Genomic DNA, 24,115 nt, shown 5'->3' on the forward strand with positions numbered 1-24,115 from the left:
TTTGGCCACCTCATGCGAAGAGTTGACTCATTGGAAAAGACTCTGATGCTGGGAGGGATTGGGGGCAAGAGGAGAAGGGGACGGCAGAGGATGAGATGGCTGGATGGCATCACTGACTCGATGGACGTGAGCCTGAGTGAACTCCAGGAGTTGGTGATGGACAGGGAGGCCTGGCGTGCTGCGATTCATGGGGTCACAAAGAGTCGGACATGACTGAGCAACTGATCTGATCTGATTTGAATAACAAAATGATAGAAATGTGTAAAAATTATGTTTTGCTTCTCCAAGTGAAATTTGTGATAGTTCTAAAGTTGCTTTAGGTTTTTTGGTTGAGGCTTGACCTGTTTGAGTGAGACTGTAATACAATCAGTCTGGGGCAGTAATATGTAATTGGGAAAAACATGTTTAGTGCAATGATGCATTCTTTAAGGTCCAGAAAATCTATTTCTGACCTAGAAATACCTTCATAATACAATTGCATTATAATTATATATTGTTTGTCTTCCCTGCTGGACTGTAAATCCTTGAGGGAAAGAGTTTTTTTACCTCCTCTACCTCCATAACTAGTGCAATGACTGACAGAACTACTCAATGGATATTTCATAATGTGTGACTGATCTTGCTATTTGCATGAAGAAACTCTGCTTATAGTTCAAACTCATCCAATGCATCTACACAGTCAAGTTATGTTTTGGAGTATAATTCAAAAAAATACCTGCACCCCTGTGTTCATAGCGGCACTTTTTACAATAGCCAAGTCATAGCAACAATCTAAACGTCCGCTGACAGGTGAATGGATAAAGAAGGTGTAGTATATGTACAAAATGGAGTATTATTTAGCCACAAAAAGAATGAAATAATGCCATTGGCAACAATATGGATGCAACTAGAGATTATCATGCTAAGTCAGAAAGAGAAAGACAAATGCTGCTGCTGCTGATGCTGCTAAGTCTCTACAGTCGTGTCCGACTCTGTGCGACCCCAGAGATGGCAGCCCACCAAGCTCCCCTGTCCCTGGGATTCTCCAGGCAAGAACACTGGAGTAGCCTGCCATTTCCTTCTCCAATGCATGAAAGTGAAAAGTGAAAGTGAAGTCGCTCAGGTTGTCTACTTGAAAGTTACACAGTCGTGTCTGACTCCTAGCAACCCATGGACTGCAGTCTACCAGGCTCCTCCATCCATGGGATTTTCCAGGCAAGAGTACTGGAGTAGGGTGCCATTGCCTTCCCCGAAGACAAATGCTGTATGATATCAATTACATGTGGAATCTAAAATAAGATATGAATGAACATATTTACAAAACAGAAACAGACTCATGGACATAGAGAACAGACTTGTGGTTGCCAAGAAGGAAGGGGATGGGGAAAAGACTTGGGAGTTTGGGATCAGCAGATGCAAACTATTATATATAGTATGGAAACAAAGCCCTATGTTCCCTATGGGAACAAACCCCTAATATATAGAACAGGAAACTATAGTCAGTATCCCATGGTAAACCATAATGGAAAATCATGTGAAAATATATATATACAAATATTGCTGGGAGAAATATCAATAACCTCAGATATGCAGATGACACCACCCTTATAGCAGAAAGTGAAGAGGAACTGAAAAGCCTCTTGATGAAAGTGAAAGTGGAGAGTGAAAATGGCTTAAAGCTCAACATTCAGAAAAAGAAGATCATGGCATCCGGTCCCATCACTTCATGGGAAATAGACGGGGAAACAGGGGAAACAGTGTCAGACTTTATTTTTGGGGGCTCCAAAATCACTGCAGATGGTGACTGCAGCCATGAGATTAAAAGACGCTTACTCCTTGGAAGGAAAGTTATGACCAACCTAGATAGCATATTCAAAAGCAGAGACAGTACTTTGCCAACAAAGTTCCGTCTAGTCAAGGCTATGGTTTTTCCTGTGGTCATGTATGGATGTGAGAGTTGGACTGTGAAGAAGGCTGAGCACCGAAGAATTAATGCTTTTGAACTGTGGTGTTGGAGAAGACTCTTGACAGTCCCTTGGACTGCAAGGAGATCCAACCAGTCCATTCTGAAGGAGATCAGCCCTGGGATTTCTTTGGAGGGAATGATGCTGAAGCTGAAACTCCAGTACTTTGGCCACCTCATGTGAAGAGTTGACTCATGGTAAAAGACTCTGATGCTGGGAGGGATTGGGGGCAGGAGGAGAACTTGACGACAGAGGATGAGACGGCTGGATGGCATCACTGACTTGATGGATCTGAGTCTGAATGAACTCCGGGAGTTGGTGATGGACAGGGAGGCCTGGCGTGCTGCAATTCATGGGGTCACAAAGAGTCAGACATGGCTGAGTGACTGAACTGAACTGAACTGATAATAAATACAAAAAATGAATATTTTTATATCACAGCAAAGTAATTCATATGTACATACCCAGCAGAAATTAGCACAACATTTTAGATCAATTATACTCAACAAAATTTTTTTAAAAGTTCTATGGTTTGGTGATGTGGAGGTCATGAGCTCAGCTCATGACCTGGTAGGGAAATTTCCATACTTACAGTTTTCATCATAAATATAATTTCAAAGAAAATGTTTTAATTCTCACAATTTCCCTTGTATTCATGAATGGCTTATTTCCTAGAGTTTGTTTCTTACACTTATTGCTATAAGCTTGAAAACTTTATTTGTGATTGAGCTGTCATGTTAACCACTAATAAACTTCTTTCATGCATCATATCCACGAATGATTGTGCTGTTTTTGACTTCCAAGAAGTGAAAGTCACTCAGTCGTGTTCGACTTTTTGTGACCCCATGGACTATACAGTCCATTAATAATGGATTGGGCACCTTTCCCTTCTCCAGGGGATCTTCCCAAGCCAGGGATTGAACCCAGATCTCCCACATTCTAGGCGGATTCTTTACCAGCTGAGCCAGAAGGGAAGCCCCAAATCATGTTTAAGAGATGAGTCAGCTGAGATACCTTCATAAAGCTGGATTTAAGAAGTAACTGCCCATAATTTGAAGCTGTTTGTTTTCTTGAAAATTTGTGACTTCTCCCATAAATGGAAGTAAACTCAACTAAATCAAGCTACAAATCAACTAAAAGGCATATAACAGAAAAAGAAAAACTATATTTAAAGGTGATTTTAAAACTTCTTAAGTGGTAGGAAATGTATGGACTTTGAAGATGGGTATCAGGGTTGTGAAAAAGAAAAAAAAAAAGCTAACTCCATATTTTTCCTTGTCTTTAATACTGGGAATAATAATACTTATTCTTCAGAGTTGAGAAGAACCTAAGATGGTGCCTCATGTGCTTAGGTGTGCTATAGATTGGAACTATTATTCTTCAGCTTTATATGGGATTCTTATTCCACAGGTTAGACTATGTAGCCTTTAATTCTCTGCATTAAAACTAGCTTTTAATGCACCCCACTCAAAACCCCATAGAATGTGCAGTCTTTAATTTCTGCCTTGAACTCTCTTTTCCACCATAGCTTCTGTAATTAAAGCCATAAGGGAAATTATGTTGGATTTCATGGCAAATAGATGGGGAAAAAATGGAAACAGTGATAAACTTTATTTTCCTGGACTCCAAAAACAATACAGATGGTGACTGCAGCCATGAAATTAAAAGATCTTGCCCCTTGGAAGAAAAGCTATAAGAAACCTAGACAGTACATTAAAAAGTAGAGACATCACTTTGCCAACAAAATTTTGTATATTCAAGGCTATGGTTTTTCCAGAAGTCATGTACAGATGTAAGAGTTGGACCATAAAGAAGGCTGAGCATCTAAGAATTGAAGTTTTTGAACTGTGGTGCTGGAGAAACTCTTGTGAGTCCCTTGGACAGCAAGGAGATCAAACCAGTCACTCTTAAAGGAAATCAACCCTGAATACTCTTTGGAAGGACTGATGCTGAAGCTGAAGCTCCAACTCTTTGACCACCTGACATGAAGAGCCAACACATTATAAAAGACCTTGATGCTGGGAAAGATTGAGAGCAGGAGGAGAAGGTGGCAACAGAGGATGAGATGGTTAGATGGCATCACTGATTCAATGGACATGAGTTTGAGTAAACTCTGGGAGATAGTGAAGGACAGGGAAGCCTGGCATGCTGCAGTCCACAGGGTCTCAAATTTGGACATGACTGAGAGACTAAACATCACAACATGTTGGTCTTATTACACTCTCAAGGCTAGGATGTAAGAACTAAATGGAATATCTTAACAAGAAAATACTTGATAAACTTGAGGGCTGAAGTTTCCATCTGATTTTCTGAGTCTGTAATCTTGGTGGAAGTTAGAGGAATGTGCTAAGTGATTCTGTAATCATAAGAATGATCATTCTATTAAGAGCCATGGAATGTTAACTGTTTAGAGGGGGAAAGTTATCACCAAAGCATACACATAATTGTCTTCACTATTGGAAGATAGCACTGATAGAATTTCTCATCTGAGTGTATTATCCAGTTCATCCACAGAATCAGTTAGATACAGTTTTCCTTCCTTTCACTATTTGTAAAGTGGAGTTAACACTGGCATCAGAGATAAAGAGTATATGCTTTGGGTGTTATTATTACCTTTAATTATTTGAAGATTCAGTTCAGTTCAGTCACTCAGTTGTGTCCGACTCTTTGTAACCCCATGAAACGCAGCACGCCAGGCCTCCCTGTCCATAACAAACTCTCGGAGTTCACTCAGACTCATATCCATCGAGTCAGTGATGCCATCCAGCCATCTCATCCTCTGTCGTCCACTTCTCCTCCTGCCCCTAATCCTTCCCAGCATCAGAGTCTTTTCCAATGAGTCAACTCTTCACATGAGGTGGCCAAAGTACTGGAGTTTCAGCTTTAGCATCATTCCTTCCAAAGAAATGCCAGGGCTGATCTCCTTCAGAATGGACTGGTTGGATCTTCTTGCAGTCCAGGGGACTCTCAAGAGTCTTCTCCAACACCACAGTTCAAAAGCATCAGTTCTTCGGCACTCAGCTTTCTTCACTGTCCAACTCTCACATCCATACATGACCACTGGAAAAACCATAGCCTTGACTAGACGGACCTTTGTTGGCAAAGTAATGTCTCTGCTTTTCAATATGCAATCTAGGTTGGTCATAACTTTCCTTCCAAGGAGTAAGCGTCTTTTAATTTCATGGCTGCAGTCACCATCTGCAGTGATTTTGGAGCCCAGAAAAAATAAAGTCTGTTTCCCCTGTTTCCCCATCTATTTCCCATGAAGTGATGGGACCGGATGCCATGATCTTCGTTTTCTGAATGTTGAGTTTTAAGCCAACTTTTTCACTCTCCACTTTCACTTTCATCAAGAGGCTTTTTAGTTCCTCTTCACTTTCTGCCATAAGGGTGGTGTCATCTGCATATCTGAGGTTATTGATATTTCTCCCAGCAATCTTGATTCCAGCTTGTGTTTCTTCCAGCCCAGCATTTCTCATGATGTACTCTGCATATAAGTTAAATAAGCAGGGTGACAATATACAGCCTTGATGTACTCCTTTTCCTATTTGGAACCAGTCTGTTGTTCCATGTCCAGTTCTAACTGTTGCTTCCTGACCTGCATACAGATTTCTCAAGAGGCAGGTCAGGTGGTCTGATATTCCCATATCTTTCAGAATTTCCCACAGTTTGTTGTGATCCACACAGTCAAAGGCCTTGGCATAGTCAGTAAAGCAGAAATAGATGTTTTTCTGGAACTCTCTTGCTTTTTCCATGATCCAGAGGATGTTGGCAATTTGATCTCTGGTTCCTCTGCCTTTTCTAAAACCAGCTTGAACATCAGGAAGTTCACGGTTCATGTATTGCTGAAGCCTGGTTTGGAGAATTTTGAGCATTACTTTACTAGCATGTGAGATAAGTGCAATTGTGTGGTAGTTTGAGCATTCTTTGGCATTGCCTTTCTTTGGGATAGGAATGAAAACTGCCCTTTTCCATTCCTGTGGCCACTGCTGAGTTTTCCAAATTTGCTGGCATATTGAGTGCAGCACTTTCACAGCATCATCTTTCAGGATTTGAAGTAGCTCCACTGGAATTCCATCACCTCCACTAGCTTTGTTCGTAGTGCTGCTTTCTAAGGCCCACTTGACTTCACATTCCAGGATGTCTGGCTCTAGGTCAGTGATCACACCATCGTGATTATCTGGGACATGAAGATCTTTTTTGTACAGTTCTTCTATGTATTCTTGCCGGCTCTTCTTGATATCTTCTGCTTCTGTTAGGTCCATACCATTTCTGTCCTTTATCGAGCCCATCTTTGCATGAAATGTTCCCTTAGTATCTCTAATTTTCTTGAAGAGATCTCTAGTCTTTCCCATTCTGTTGTTTTCCTCTATTTCTAGAGATCCTAAATACATAAGATAGTAACATCAAGGGTCACTGATCATGATAATCATAACAAATACAGTAATAAAAATTTTCAAAATGGCAGGAATTCCCAAAATGTGACATAGAGACATGAAGTGAGCAAATACAGTTGGAAAAATGGCATCAATAGACTTGCTTGACACAAGATTGCCACAGATCTTCAGTTTGTAAAAATTACAATATTTTTGACCCCACAGTCTGACCCAGACTTGCCCGTGAGGGTCTAGGATCTCAGGCACAGGTGTGGGTTGGCAGTGGCCTGCTGCAGGGTCAGGGGCACTGAGTGCAGCAGTGTGCCCATGGGACCTTTTGAAGGAGGTCCACATTATCTTCATTACATCCACCACACTTTGGCCTCAGGCAGAACAACAAGGAGGGAACACAGACCCACCCATAAACAGAAAATTGGATTACAGATTTACTGAGCATGGCCCTGCCCGACAGAGCAAGACCCAGTTTCCCACTCAGTCAGTCTCTCCCATCAGGAAGCTTCCATAAGCCTCCTATCCTTATCCTTCAGAGGGCATACAGAATGAAAACCATAATCGCAGAAAACTAATGAAACTGATCACATGGCCACAGCCTTGTTTAACTCAATGAAACTATGATCCATGCCACCATGTAGGGTTACCCAAGATGGATGGGTCACGGTTGAGAGTTCTGCCAAATTTGGTCCACTGGAGAAGGGAAGGACAAACCACTTCAGTATTCTTGCCTTGAGAACCCCATAAGCAGGATGAAAAAGCAAAAAGATAGGACACTGAATGATGAACTCCTCAGGTTGGTAGGTGACCAATATGCTACTGGAGAACAGTGGAGAAGTAACTCCAGAACGAATGAAGAGATGGAGCCAAGGCAAAACAAACACCCAGTTGTGGATGTGACCGGTGATGGAAATAAAGCCTGATGCTGTAAAGAACAATATTGCATAGAAACCTGAAATGTTAGGTCCATGAATCAAGGCAAATTGGAAGTGGTCAAAGAGGAGATGGCAAGAGTGAACATAAACATTTTAGGAATCAGTGAAGTAAAATGGACTGGAGTGGGTGAATTTAACTCAGATGACCATTATATCTACTACTGTGGGCAGGAATCCCTTAGAAAAAATGAAGTTGCCCTCAGAATCAACAAAATATTCCAAAATACAGTACTTGGATGCAATCTTAAATGCAACAGAATGATCTCTGTTTGTTTCCAAGGCAACCAACATTATCACAGTAATCCAAGTCTATGCCCCAACCAGTAATGCTGAAGAAGGTGAAGTTGAATGGTTCTATGAAGACCTGCAAGGCCTTCTAGAACTAACACCCCAGAAAGATGTCCTTTTCATTATAGGGGACTGGAATGCAAAAGTAGGAACTCAAGAGATACCTGGAGTAACAGGCAAATTTGGCCTTGGAGTAAAAAACAAAGCAGGCAAAGGATAACAGAGTTTTGCCAAGGGAACACGCTGGTCATAGATAACACCTTCTTCCAACAACACAAGAGAAGACTCTGTACATGGACATCACCAGATGGTCAATATTGAAATCAGATTGATTATATTCTTTGCAGCCAAAGATGTAGAAGCTCTATACGATCAGCAAAAGCAAGGTGAGGAGGTGACTGTGGCTCAGATCATGAACTCCTTATTGAAAAATTCAGACTTATATTGAAGAAAGTAGGGAAAACCACTAGACCATTCAGGTATGACCTAAATCAAATCCGTTATGATTATATAGTGGAACTGACAAACAGATTTAAGGGATTAGATCTGATAGAGTGCCTGAAGAACTAAGAATGGAGGTTCGTGACATTGTATAGGAGACAGTAATCAAGCCTACCCCCAAGAAAAAGAAAGCAATGAGGCAAATGGCTGTCTGGGGAGGCCTTACAAATAGCTGAGAAAAGAAGAGAAGTGAAAGGCAAAGGAGAAAAGGAAAGATATACCCATTTGAATGCAGAGTTCTAAAGAATAGCAAGTAGAGATAAGAAAGCCTTCCTCAGTGATCAATGCAAAGAAATAGAGGAGAACAATAGAATGGGAAAGACTAGATATCTCTTCAAGAAACTAGAGATACCAAGGGAACATTTCATGCAAAAATGGGCACAATAAAGGACAGAAATGGTATAAACCTAACAGACTGTATTACGAAGAGGTGGCAAGAATACACAAAAGAACTATACAAAAAGATCTTCACCACCCAGATAATCACGATGGTGTGATCACTCACCTAGAGCCAGAAAACCTGGAATGTGAAGTCAAGTGGGCCTTAGAAAGCATCACTATGAACAAAGCTAGAGGAGGTGATGGAATTCCAGTTGAGCTATTTCAAATCACTGCAAATGGTGACTGTTGTCATGAAATTAAAAGGCACTTGTTCCTTGGGAGAAAAGCTATGACAAACCTACACAGCATATAAAAAGTGGAGACATTACTTTGCTAACAAAGTTCCTTCTAGTCAAAGCTATAGTTTTTCACATCATGTATGGATGTGAGAGTTGGACCATAAAGAAAGCTGAGTGCCAAAGAATTGGGGCTTTTGAACTGTGGTGTTGAAGACTCTTGAGAGTCCCCTGGACTGTAAGGAGATCCAACCAGTCAATCCTAAAGGAGATCAGTCCTGAGTGTTCATTGGAAGAACTGATGTTGAAGCTGAAACTCCAATACTTTGGCCACCTGATGCTAAGAACTGACTCATGTGAAAAGACCCTGATGCTGGGAAAGATTGAAGGCAAGAGGAGAAGGGGACAACAGAGCATGAAATGGTTAGTTAACATCACTGACTCATTGGGCATGAGCGAGGACACTCAGGGAGCTGATGATGGATGGGGAAGCCTGGTGTGCTGCAGTCCATGAGTTTATAAAGAGTTGGGTATGACTGAGTGACTGCCCAGAATTGAACTGAAAAATATTTGTGAAGCACGGTAAAGGAAGCAACTATAAAATGATATAGCCTTATAACCTAACAATCGAGGTATACTTTAAAACTGCAAGATGCATACAAGTAAAAGTCACTATTATAATATAGATTGAACCATAGTATGTGTGTGTATGTAGGATTGGCTGTCTTTTACATTTTACATTAAACTTCCCAAGTGCTCAGGGTACTATTAAAAACTGTGCCCAAACCAGAAACTTATTCTACTACATGTAATGATTTCAGTTCAGTTCAGTCACTCAGTCATGTCTGACTCTTTGTGACCATGTGGACTGCAGCATGCCAGGCCTCCCTGTCCATCACCAACTCCCAGAGTTTACCCAAGCTCATGTCCATTGAGTCGGTGATACCATCCAACCATCTCATCCTCTGTCGTCCCTTTCTCCTCCCACCTTCAATCTTTCCCAGCATCAAGGTCTTTTCCAATGAGCCAGCTCTTTGCATCAGGTGGCTAAAGTATTGGAGTTTCAACTTCAACATCAGTCCTTTCAATGAACACTCAGGACTGATCTCTTTTAGGATAGACTGGTTGGATCTCCTTGCAGTCCAAGGGGCTCTCAAGAGTCTTCTCTAACACCACAGTTCAAAAGCATGAATTCTTTGGTGCTCAGCTTTCTGTATAGTCCAACTCACATCCATACATGACTACTGGAAAAACCATAGCCTTGACTAGATGGACCTTTGTTGGCAAAGTAATGTCTCTGCTTTTGAATATGCTATCTAGGTTGGTCATAACTTTCCTTCCAAGGAATAAGCGTCTTTTAATTTCATGGCTGCAGTCACCATCTGCAGTGATTTTGGAGCCCCCCAAAATAAAGTCTGCCACTGTTTCCATTGTTTCCCCATCTATATGTCATGAAGTGATGGGATTGGATGCCATGATATTCATTTTCTGAATGCTGAGCTTTAAGCCAACTTTTTCACTCTCCTCTTTCATTTTCATCAAGAGACTCTTTAGTTCTTCTTCACTTTCTGCCATAAGGGTGGTGTCATCTACATATCTAAGGTTATTGATATTTCTCCCTGTAAATGTAATGATTTAATATTCTATAATGAAGGTATTGCACATCCATGGAAAAATGGAAGACTACTTAGTAAATTACATTGGCACAACTGGCAAGCTATTTGAAACAAAGGTCGATTTGTTCCCTCTTCTTTAGGGAATATTTGTCATTTTTTGCCAACTCAACATCTTTTTAATACCCATGTTATACTTGGCAAACTTCCCATATTATAAATTCTGTCTCTCTAAAGTCAAAATTTGGAATTGTCTCCCAGCCTCCTTCAAAGGTAGATAAGGGCATTAGACCAAGGCTTCAATAACTGTGTCTACTAGCTTATGACTCTGGTCATAAGTACGTGAAGAAATGGGTGATCTTCAGACTGCATCATTTGACTGGGATGTCTGATTTTTCTTGTTTGTACTTATGGTTCCTGACTGAGACGTCATTTCACCCAAGGTAACTGAAAGAAATTGGAGATGGATTAAATAATTAAATTTTAAAATTTAGATTTTCAAACTTATACAAATTGTAAAATTCCCATCAACTCCAGGTATGAGAAAGCATTTAACTTTTAAAAAGGAAAAAATTACAAAATACAAAATAATATATTGATATTAAAAATAGAATTGTTTTCTATTTCTATAAATACATCCAACAAATACAATATGCAATAGATTAATTGCTTTATTATCCAATAAATTTATATAAGATTTCTGACTACACAAATATTACTACTTATAAAGCTTGAATTGGAATTGAGAAAAGATAATTTGTGAACTAAAAAAAAAGGGTAGTAAGTACTTGAGTATAATGTTCAAACTCAAAAATGAAAGAAATTTAAATTAAAGTTATGATGAAACATAATTTATTGTCTGTCAAGTCAGTGATTTTTGGCTTTTTAATAGAAATATCTCATACTGATGAAGATGAGAATATATAATACTAGTTTACTACATGCTGGTGGAGACAGTTTAAATTGGTAAAACTTTCTTTGGAAAAAATTTAGAAATATATATCAAAATATTAATGTTTTCTGAACTAGTAATTCATCTCTTGGGAATATTCTGTTAAGAAAACAAGTTGAAATATCCACAAAAATCTATACATATGCTTTTCGAATCATCAGTTATTAAAGTACAGAAACTTAAAATATGTAAAACAACTTAAATATCCAAAAATAGAAAAATAGTTAAGTACATCATGCATGATCATATAAGTGAATGTTACAGAATTGTTAAAACTGTCAAAATTATGTTTCTGAAGAGTTTTCATTAACATGAAAAAGACGCATAATTTAAACAAAAATTGAGGTAACAAAATTGTCTCTATAGGCTGAGCTCAACTGCCAAATACAGAGAAACAAAGTGGGAAAGATGTCAACAATCATTTCCTCTGGGATTATTTGGTATAAAATTTTCCTGCTTTTTTATGTATTCATATTTGCAAACTAAATTTCTTTTTGTAATTAGGAAGAAAATTTTCCTAAAATTAATTTTGTCCACAAGAACAACTGGTTTGACTAAATTTGGTATAAATATAAAATGTTAAATTAAGTTAAACAGTCCTTATTGGAAAAACTTGATGGAAAAATTAGTTTTTCATTTTTCTGCTGCCAAGATCATTTATTTGAGACAATGCTTTTATCTTGTGCCCTGCTTAGAAATCTCATAGACTCCCTGTTTTTTTATCCCTTCAAGTCTAAGACTCTATGACTGCTTTTCCAGACTTTAATTTTGTTCCAGTGAAAATTACTCCTTTTTATTCTGCTTTCTGCTTGTCCATGTTCTGATGGATATTGAAATCATCCTTGAAAGTCCATGCTTGCTCATATAGCTCATGCCCACACACACACACACACACACACATGCACACACATCGACACACATTCTTGGACTGTCTGCTTGCCAGTCTGAGAGAAATCATATTCATTCATTCAATAAATACTTGAGTCTCCAGTATGGATCAGGTGCTGGAGATAAAAAAGTGAAAAGATTCAGTAGCTTACTCCCATGAAATTTTTGCCCATAGGAAAATTTATGTAGCAATACTTCTCTAAAGGCTATTGACATGCAAATGTAAAGTCTAGTCTTTCAAGTGAGGCTTGAAAGACTTCTGCATACTGGGTTAAATTAATCTTGGAGGGGGAAGAAAAAAAACAAAAACTTCACTGATTTCTATGTTTAGCTCCCTCTCCCCTCAATATTTATAAGAAACAGCTATGTAAAATGTACTACTGTATGTGCTGTAAAGGAAATGCTGTTGAAAGCGTTGTTTTTTATGTCATTATGTTCTACTCTACAAGGTTTATATACCCATTTTATAAAGTATTATTTTATTTTGTTTTTCTTTTTTCTTTTTTTTAAAAAAAAAATTAAAGCTGGACAGAGAAGAAAAAAGTTTAATCCTTTTTTCCCTCTGCCCCACCCTGTCTCACCATCTATTTGTTTTTTTTTTTTTTATTAATTATTTTTTTCTAAATTTTTAAAAGAAAATCCATCCTGAACCCTCCTCCCTCCTCCCTCCCCATACCATCCCTCTGGGTCGTCCCAGTGCACCAGTCCCAAGCATCCAGCATCGTGAATTGAACCTGGACTGGCATCTCGTTTCATACATGACATTTCACATGTTTCAATGCCATTCTCCCAAATCTTGCCACCCTCTCCCTCTCCCACAGAGTCCATAAGCCTGTTCTATACATCAGTGTCTCTTTTGCTGTCTTGTATACAGGGTTATCGTTACCATCTTTCTAAATTCCATATATATGCGTTAGTATACTGTATTGGTGTTTGTCCTTCTGGCTTACTTCACTCTGTATAATAGGCTCCAGTTTCATCCACCTCATTAGAACTGATTCAAATGTATTCTTTTTAATGGCTGAGTAATACTCCATTGTATATATGTACCACAGCTTTCTTATCCATTCATCTGCTGATGGACATCTAGGTTGCTTCCATGTCCTGGCTATTATAAACAGTGCTGCGATGAACATTGGGGTACACGTGTCTCTTTCCCTTCTGGTTTCCTCAGTGTGTATGCCCAGCAGTGGGATTGCTGGATCATAAGGCAGTTCTATTTCCAGTTTTTTAAGGAATCTCCACACTGTTCTCCATAGTGGCTGTACTAGTTTGCATTCCCACCAACAGTGTAAGAGGGTTCCCTTTTCTCCACACCCTCTCCAGCATTTATTATTTGTAGACTTTTGGATCGCAGCCATTCTGACTGGTGTGAAATGGTATCTCATAGTGGTTTTGATTTGCATTTCTCTGATAATGAGTGATGTTGAGCATCTTTTCATGTATTTGTTAGCTATCTGTATGTCTTCTTTGGAGAAATGTCTATTTAGATCTTTGGCCCATTTTTTGATTGGGTCATTTATTTTTCTGGAGTTGAGCTGGAGGAGTTGCTTGTATATTTTTGAGATTAGTTGTTTGTCGGTTGCTTCATTTGCTATTATTTTCTCCCATTCTGAAGGCTGTCTTTTCACCTTGCTAGTAGTTTCCTTTGATGTGCAGAAGCTTTTAAGTATAATTAGGTCCCATTTGTTTACTTTTGCTTTTATTTCCAATATTCTGGGAGGTGGGTCATAGAGGATCCTGCTGTGATGTATGTCAGAGAGTGTTTTGCCTATGTTCTCCTTAGGAGTTTTATAGTTTCTGGTCTTACGTTGAGATCTTTAATCCATTTTGAGTTTATTTTTGTATATGGTGTTAGAAAGTGTTCTAGTTTCATTCTTTTACAAGTGGTTGACCAGATTTCCCAGCACCACTTGTTAAAGAGATTGTCTTTAATCCATTGTATATTCTTGCCTCCTTTGTCAAAGATAAGGTGTCCATATGTGCGTGGATTTATCTCTGGGCTTTCTATTTTGTTCCATTGATCTATATTTCTGTCTTTGTGCCAGTACCATACTGTCTTGATAACTGTGGCTTTGTAGTAGAGCCTGAAGTCAGGTAGGTTGATTCCTCCAGTTCCATTTTTCTTTCTCAAGATTGCTTTGGCTATTCGAGGTTTTTTGTATTTCCATACACATTGTGAAATTATTTGTTCTAGCTCTGTGAAGAATACTGTTGGTAGCTTGATAGGGATTGCATTGAATCTATAAATTGCTTTGGGTAGTATACTCATTTTCACTATATTGATTCTTCCAATCCATGAACATGGTATATTTCTCCATCTATTAGTGTCCTCTTTGATTTCTTTCACCAGTGTTTTATAGTTTTCTATATATAGGTCTTTAGTTTCTTTAGGTAGATATATTCCTAAGTATTTTATTCTTTTCGTTGCAATGGTGAATGGAATTGTTTCCTTAATTTCTCTTTCTGTTTTCTCATTATTAGTGTATAGGAATGCAAGGGATTTCTGTGTGTTGATTTTATATCCTGCAACTTTACTATAATCATTGATTAATTCTAGTAATTTTCTGGTGGAATCTTTAGGGTTTTCTATGTAGAGGATCATGTCATCTGCAAATAGTGAGAGTTTTACTTCTTCTTTTCCAATTTGGATTCCTTTTATTTCTTTTTCTGCTCTGATTGCTGTGGCCAAAACTTCCAAAACTATGTTGAATAGTAATGGTGAAAGTGGGCACCCTTGTCTTGTTCCTGACTTTAGAGGAAATGCTTTCAATTTTTCACCATTGAGGATAATGTTTGCTGTGGGTTTGTCATATATAGCTTTTATTATGTTGAGGTATGTTCCTTCTATTCCTGCTTTCTGGAGAGTTTTTATCATAAATGGGTTTTGAATTTTGTCAAAGGCTTTCTCTGCATCTATTGAGACACAACAACCCAAAACCTGTGGGACACAGTAAAAGCAGTCCTAAGGGGAAAGTTCATAGCAATACAGGCACACCTCAAGAAACAAGAAAAAAGTCAAACAAATAACCTAACTCTACACCTAAAGCAACTAGAAAAGGAAGAAATAAAGAACCCCAGGGTTAGTAGAAGGAAAGAAATCTTAAAAATTAGAGCAGAAATAAATGCAAAAGAAACAAAAGAGACCATAGTAAAAATCAACAAAGCCAAAAGCTGGTTCTTTGAAAGGATAAATAAAATTGATAAACCATTAGCCAGACTCATCAAGAAACAAAGGGAGAAAAATCAAATCAATAAAATTAGAAATGAAAATGGAGAGATCACAACAGACAACACAGAAATACAAAGGATCATAAGAGACTATTATCAACAATTATATGCCAATAAAATGGACAACGAGGAAGAAATGGACAAATTCTTAGAAAAGTACAACTTTCCAAAACTTGACCAGGAAGAAATAGAAAACCTTAACAGACCCATAACAAGCACGGAAATTGAAACTGTAATCAAAAATCTTCCAGCAAACAAAAGCCCAGGTCCAGACGGCTTCACAGCTGAATTCTACCAAAAATTTAGAGAAGAGCTAACACCTATCCTGCTCAAACTCTTCCAGAAAATTGCAGAGGAAGGTAAACTTCCAAACTCATTCTGTGAGGCCACCATCACCCTAATACCAAAACCTGACAAAGATCTCACAAAAAAAGAAAACTACAGGCCAATATCACTGATGAACATAGATGCAAAAATCCTTAACAAAATTCTAGCAATCAGAATCCAACAACATATTAAAAAGATCATACACCATGACCAAGTGGGCTTTATCCCAGGGATGCAAGGATTCTTCAATATCCGCAAATCAATCAACGTAATACACCACATTAACAAATTGAAAAATAAAGTATTATTTTAAAAAGCTTTGTATATTCTAAGGAATTAGTTTTCTTCTTCCTCTCTGATAAGAATAAGGATATAACACATCTTGTTTCCCTTTTTACCCTGACTACGAGGAAGACTTCCCTGGTGGCTCAGATGGTAAAACGTCTGCCTGCAATGCGGGAGACCTGGGTTCGATCCCTGGGTGGGGAAGATCCCCTGGAGAAGGAAATGGCAACCCACTCCAGTATTCTTGCCTGGAAAATTCCATGGATGGAGGAACCTGGTAGGGTACAGTCCATGGGGTCACAAAGAGTCGGACTCAACTGAGTGACTTCACTTTCACTTTCACCAGGAAGATCAATGACATTCTTCAATTGCATTGACATCTGCACATATTAGTAAACTTATACTGGCATTGTTTTTGGATATTGATTTTTTTCATTTCTAAGTGCATTGCTTTCTTTTGTTGCCTGTAACTTCTTGTAAGAAAGCCCAAACTTCTCAAGGAAAAAGCGAAGAGTGCCAACCTGTTGCTGCCTGCTGGACTGAGGGACTCATTTTTAGCTGCTTGGAGTGGTGGTAACCATTGGTTCTCAGCTGAATCCCTCTTTGTTAACAACCCTTAATCAAAAAGAGCCTCCTTCCCAAGGCTACATCCCCATCGTGGTGGCAGCCCATATCCAATATCTGGTTGACTGAAGCAGAGGCAGAAGGGCCCTGATCCCTTTTTCTCAGGGGAGGATAATGCTTAAGACCATCCTAATTCTATTGTGCTGCAGTTCAGCATCTTCCTTAGCCAGCTCTACTTCTCTCACCCTCATGGCATTGTTCCCTACTGCACTCACCAGTACATCTCATTCATGCAAATTTCAGTCTCACATCTGTTTCCCAAGACATCCTACCTACAATAATTAAATTAATTAAAGGTGAAAATGGTAATACTCCCTGTTAGTTACCCATAGGTACTCTATACTGCATCAGATCAGTATCCTTGCGGCTCTAACCTCACAGGTTGAGTTACATCCATGAAAACATCATCAGTCATCTGCATTTTGCCATGAGCTTTTGCAGGGCTTAGAGTTAGAGCAACACTACTTAGCACTTAATTCTTAATTGACTTATGTGGTTCATGGTTATTTCAGAAAGTTATAGCCATATGGTTGTACTTGACATTCCTTTTCAGTAATTTGGACCTGTTCTTTGCATTTATGGTAAGCTTTCAAGTAACGGGTTCCTTGATGGCTCAGTGGTAAAGAATCCACCTGCCAAGCAGGAGACATGGGTTCAATCCTTGGGTCAGGAAAATCCCCTGGAGAAGGAAATGGCAACCCACTCCAGTATTCTTGCCTGGGAAATCCATGAACAGAGGAGCCTGGTGGGCTACAGTCTATAACATGGCAAAAAAGTCGGACACAAGTTAGTGACTAAACAACAACAGCAAAGCTTTCAAATACAGGAAATTTTGGCAATGCTTGTAGAGATATTAGTTGCCCTCTTAGCTATTGCACTATTTACTTGTCCACTTTTAGCCTGTATCACTACTTGTGCAGAGAATGTAGCTTTGTTGTCTGGACATTGCAATCTTATGTTTACAAAGGGCAAGGCTGTAGTCTGTACATGGCCATTTGTGGTTCTCCTTGAGAATTATGATCTCCTCTATGCCTATAATCAGAATCAAGGTTGTTTTAATTTGCTAGGTTCACTGAAAGAGAATACCACTTGTGGTGGCTCAGTGACAAAGAATCTGCCTGCAATATAGGAAACATGGGTTCTATCATCCCCTGGAGAAGGAAATGCAAACCTCTCCAGTGTTCTTGCCTGGAGAATCCCACGGACAGAGGAGCCTGGTGGGCTACAGTCCATGGAGTCACAAAGAGTCAGACACGACTGAGCAACTAAACAACATAGCAACAACAACAACTTGGCTTAAAACAAGAAAAACTTACTCTCATACACTTCTGGAGCCCAAAAGTCCAAAGTCAAGGAGTTGGAAGACCCTTGCTATCTCTGAGGACTCTAGGGAAGGATTCTTCCTTGCCACTCTTAGTTTCTAGTGGTTGCTGGCAATCCTTGGCATTTCCTGATTTGTAAATTCATCTCTCCAATCTCCATCTCCATCATCACATGGATTTCTCCCGGTATAACTCTGTGTCCAAATGTCCCTTCTCTTACAAAGACACTTTTAGTATTAGATCAGGATTGAACCTGATCTAATGTGACCTCATCTGATCACATCTTCAAAGATCCTATTTCCAAAAAACGGTCATGTTCACAGGTATTGGGAATTGAGTTGAACATATCTTTTTTTTAATGTTTAAAAAGATATTTATTTATTTTTTATTATTATTATTTTTACTTTACAATATTGTATTGGTTTTGCCATACATCAACATGCATCCGCCACAGGTGTACACGTATTCCCCATCCTGAACCCCCCTCCCTCCTCCCTCCCCATACCATCCCTCTGGGTCATCCCAGGGCACCAGCCCCAAGCTACAGCCATACCACCCTGAACGCACCTGATCTCATCTGAACGTATCTTTTTGAAGGACACAGTTCAACTCACAACAAAGGTATATCTCACTCTGCTCTTAGCTTCCTGAGCCAGCAAGACTAATATGACAGATAAGCATGTGCAGGAGAGTCAGATTACTTTTACTGATTGATTGAAACTTGACACGACACCTAGGAAAGGTTCAGAGTGCAATACATCAATTACCAATAGAGCCACCGTTGTAGGTATTGGGCCTTTCCCCTCCTTATTTGATGTTCCTCATCTTTGTTTGACTGTGCCTGCCTCTTCTGTGCCCAAGGTGCAGAGTGCCACATTTGAATGAATTCTATAATTTCCTCTCACCAACTGTGCCTGTTTAAAATCTTTTCTATCTTTCTTTCCTTCCATGTCCTGTATATCAATCTTCAGAATTATGTAAAATGGTAGCTCATTTTCTAAATTGTCTATATTAACTTTTAAAGTGAAATGAATGTGGAACATTAATTCAGGAAGATGTTAAGATATTTTTTAAAGTGTGGCTTGAAGGTCCTCTGTGGACAAATATTCCGTAAATTTAAATATCATGTACTATGTCTCCTTTACCAGATTCACAAAATTTTTAGACTATTTGGGTTATGAAAATTCCCAGAAGCAAACAAAGGCAAACCAAAAAAACATGTTTAGCATAGTTTGCCAGCATTTCCCAAATGTATTTAATCACAAAATGAGCTGAGGAGACTCACATAGAAGATTTTCAAAGCTTTGTCTGGGGAACAAAATAAAACTGTCATCATCTTGGTATGTTTCTCCATCAGAGGGCTTTTCTAGATTAGTCTGTGACCCAAACTGATTAGAGCCAATAATGAGTACCTCAGACAATAGCACCAGTTTCTAAAGGAAAGGCTTATCACTTTTTAGAATATATTTTGACATTGCTATTCATTCACCCAATCGTGTCTGACTCTGCGAACACATGGACTGCAGCACACCAGGCTTCCCAGTCCTTCACCAACTCTTGGTGGTGAAGTTTGAGCTTGCTCAAACTCATGCCCATTGAGTCAATGATGCCGTCCAACCATCTTGTCCTCTGTCATCCCCTTCCTCTCCTTTGGCATGGATATTAAAAATATGTGTTCCACCTTGCCTGAGCTTAAATTACTTCTCCTCAATTATAAGCTGTGTCTTTGACCAAATTGTCTAATCTCTCTTAGCTCAGTTTCCTCATTTAAAAAATGATTATATGACACAGTATTTACTCACAGCATGATTATGGAGATGGCACAATTCATAGGAAAAGCTTAACAAGGTCTTTATGACACAGTTCAGTTTCAACCTGAAAACTTCTACTGGGCTCCCTCGTTCCCTGCTCCATTACATACACAGCGTTATTAATGCCAAAGTCACATGGGATGGTGTAGAACTCCAGCACAGCACTTAGAGGTGGAATTTGCTTTTTGGCTTTGCAAAGGACTTATGTGAGAAGTTAGGCTATCAAAACTTGTGTTCCAATTCTGAAAGTACCCATCTGAGAGATCTTTGGAAATCAATTTTCCTCAGGTTTTATTATCTTCACCTGTAAAATGCATGCAAAATGCAAAAGATTATTTCCATTCTCAAACTTTGAAAATCTAATTAAAAATTCAACAACTAGACTCCAGAATAATTGGTGTTTTGTTGTCATGATTAAACACTTTGTTTTCACACGCTGCGTAGTACATCCCCATACTGTGATAGCTTTTACTTTCTACTAATTGTTGCCCTAACCCGCTCCAGTGTTCTTGCCTGGAAAATCTCAGGGACGGTGGAGTCTGATGGGCTGCCATCTATGGGGTCGCACAGAGTCGGACACTGAAGCGACTTAGCAGCAGCAGCAGCAATTGTTGCCCTGGCAGCTCAAAACTTGAGAGAGTCACATTAACATGATCTTATAAGACGCCTAAAAGATTTTTTTAAAAATATTGAAATGCTAGACATGTACCATAGCCTATCCTCATTTCACTGGGTTTTCCAGGTGGCACCAGTGGTAAAGAGCCTGCCTGCCAATGTAGGAGACATAATGAGAGCCCGGTTTGATTCCTGCATGTGGAAGATCCTCTGGAGGTGGGCACAGCACCCACTGCAGTATTCTTGCTTGGAGAATCCCATGGACAGAGGAGCCTGAGAGGCTACAGTCATGAGGTTGCAAAGAGTCAGACCCTACTGAAGCAACTTAGCATGCAGGCATCCTCATTTCACTGGGGGCTTAGATATTAGGCAACTCAGTGTAAGCTTAAGGGCATGAATCTGGAATCTCAAGATCTACATAAATATCTCAGTTCTACCACTTTTCATTTACTCCAGTGTTCTCTGCCTCAGTTTCCTCATCTATAAAATGAAATCTTTACCTTCACAAGCTATTGTAGGATAATATATGTAAGGCACTTATGAAACAATGGCCGTTGTCCAGTAAGCATTCAATACATGTGTGCTCTTATTGCTAGGCAATTGAATTTTTTCACAGATGAGAAAACTGAGGCTCAGAGATTAAAATGCCAGTCCTGAAAGTCACAGAAAGAATTAATTATACAGCAGTGACTGGATTCAGCTTTTGAGCCTGATTATCCTTCTTTCTCCTGAACAACTGCATTTCAGCAACAATGGCTGTAAATCCAATCTTAGTTGCTTTAGTCATCCAATTTGACTACTCTCTCAAAAGCCCTAAATAACTTGGCTTACTTCTTAAAGTAAATTAATTTTTTCAAGCAAATCTTATGATTCAGTGGCTTTTCTGGTAGGTGAGACATAACAGGAGGTGTCTATAAAGATGACATAAAAAATACATTTATCCAATTCCAAGGACTCATATAAAATACTATATAAATGAAGAAAACATATGCAATTTTATTTTAGACCTGGTTAGGGGAAAATCTGTTCCCTCTTCACCCTTCTAGTCTTTCATGAAGAAATTCTTGGCCAGACCTCAGCATGGGTGTGTTTGTTCACAGGACAATACATGTTTAAAACCTGTTATATTCCAGGTATTGTTCTATGTGAGAGGAGAGAGTGGTGAGCAAGACAGATGAAGTCTATTTTCATGGAGTCGGTGTTCTAATACAGGGGTCAGAGAATTACGGCCTTAGTAAAATCTGGCCTGCTATATGTTCTTGAAAATAAAGTTTTATTGGGACAGCCATGCTAATTCATTTATGTTTTTCTTATAACTACTTTGCACTACAATGATAGGGCTGAGAAAGTGCAGCAGAGGCCCTGTGGACATTAAAGTCTAATATATTTACTATCTGGCCCTTCACAGAAACCTGTTCACTCCAGCCAGTAGGATAAGCCATTCAATAAACAAAGAGACAAGATTATTTCTCTGTGAATAAATTTAAATGGAGTAAGAGAAATAATAGGGAGAGGCTTCATATTTGGGGGGTATTGATCTTTGAACTGAGACTAGAATGCCAGAAAGGAGTGAGTTATATTGAGAACCAGGGGCTGAAATGTTTCTGGAAACAGGAAGTTCAGTTTAGTTCAGTTCAGTTCAGTGGCTCAGTCGTGTCTGACTCTTTGCGACCCCATGAACTGCAGCATGCCAGGCCTCCCTGTCCATCACCAACTCCCGAAGTTCACTCAAACTCATGTCCATCCAGTTGGTGATGCCATCCAGCCATCTCATCCTCTGTCGTCCCCTTCTCCTCCTGCCCCCAATCCCTCCCAGCATCAGAGTCTTTTCCAATGAGTCAACTCTTCGCATGAGGTGGCCAAAGTATTGGAGTTTCAGCTTCAGCATCAGTCCTTCCAGTGAACACCCAGGACTGATGACTGGTTAAGAACTGTCTTTGACAGAATGTTGTGATTGAGGGCAAGATCAATAAGAGAAGCCAGAGAACATGCGATGGCTGTATCACCTGGGCCTTTATTTGAGGAAGGGTGCCATTTGACTTGGGAAATGCGGGAGAATGTAACATCTGTTACATCACTTTTTTTTTGTTTGTTTGTTTGGGGATAAAGATCAGTGTCCATGTGGGGCCTTGTTTTCCTATGCCTACCACAGGGGATAGAGAAAAGTCATCTCTTTCTGTATGGATAAATGTCTTCAGCCTGCATATTTCTTTCTCTGCTTCTTCTCTTGCCACTGTGTGGAAAACTTTGGGTGTTTTTGGTCTGAAATCCTAGGTTTTGAGAGGGACCTGGCAGGACCTGCTCAATTCTTCAAATAGTTTTGTCAGTAATAAAGTTGCATCGTGTTTTAGTTTTGATTTGACTTATTGTGTGAACTTAACTGACAACGTCCCAGAGAAGAGAGGAAAAGGGATTTGTCAGTAGCCTCATAGCCATATAATCTTCCAAGTAATGGTTTTAATATCATAGCATAGAGTTTTGTGCAAATTTTCACAAATACAAGACAACTTAAACACAGGTAAATAAACCAGCTGGGAAATATACAATCTAACATCATATCCTAAAATGTAATAATGAATCTTCCTGTGGTCTGCATTTTAAACTGTAATTGTCTGTATAAGTCAGGGTCAAATGAGCAAAGGATAATTAAAATTCAGAACACCATAAAGGTAACCACAGCTTTTCTAACTAAAGAATCTCTGTTAGGAAAACAGAGATATAAGGTTAGCAAAGTCATAGTAATTTCCTAAGCATTTTTCCTAATAACCCTCAGAGACTATCACACTGAGAGTATACTTATATTAGTTTTGCTTTCATCCGAGGCACTCTTAAGCTGATTCATTCATATAATTACTGTGATTCCTTGTTATTATTACTAATAATTGTTGGCATCAGTGTTATTGATAATATTATTAAATAAATTATTAATAATTATATTCATTCATACAATTGAATTTAGCGGCAAAATTGAGATCCCAATCAAGCCATCTGATTCTAGAACCTGTGCCCTTAAGACATGGTCTTCGCAGCGAGGATGGGGGTCATTGTGGGGCAGGCTGTGTGTAAGAATAGAGGTGTGTGGGCTTTGCAATCATGTGGATCTCAGTTCAAAGCCAAGATCTGTTTCTCACAGGCTGTGTGACTTGGACCATTTTATTTGCTTAGCTGTGCAACCCTGTTTTCTTATCTTTAAGTTGTGGATAAAACACATAGTTTATAATGTCATTTGGGGGATTAAATGAATTAAAATGAAGAAACATTAATTATAGCACTGCCCACAGGTTAGCCATCCTATTGGGAACATCCGTTTTTAGACTGACTGTGTTTACATAGCAACAGAGTGAACTCCAGCTTAAAGTAGTAATATATTATAATCACTTGCCCATGTTGGGGTTGCATACCTACAACGTAACTGATACATGTTTTAAATGGAAAGAAAAAAAAAGCAACAAGATGAGAACAACACCAAAACCCCAAACTGAAATTCTGTAGACAGAGGAATTTAGAACTTATTCAGAACTTACGTATACTAGTTTATCATAGCCCTAATACCCATGTGGACTCAACAGGGGCATGATGATGTGGTGAGTGTCACAGATGTGAATCAGCAGATGACACAGAATCATACATCAAAGCACATAGAGAACCCAGACCAGAAATAGAGTTATTATTATAACTGTGTTGTAAGCAGTTTATCTTGTCATATGGAGTCACCTTTTCCTTAGTGAAAGCTTCTGTTGGCCTTATGAAGTTACAAATTAAAGAAATCCAATCA

This window comes from Bos javanicus, chromosome 6 (genome assembly GCF_032452875.1).
Source record: "Bos javanicus breed banteng chromosome 6, ARS-OSU_banteng_1.0, whole genome shotgun sequence".
In the NCBI taxonomy this organism is placed as follows: Eukaryota; Metazoa; Chordata; class Mammalia; order Artiodactyla; family Bovidae; genus Bos; species Bos javanicus.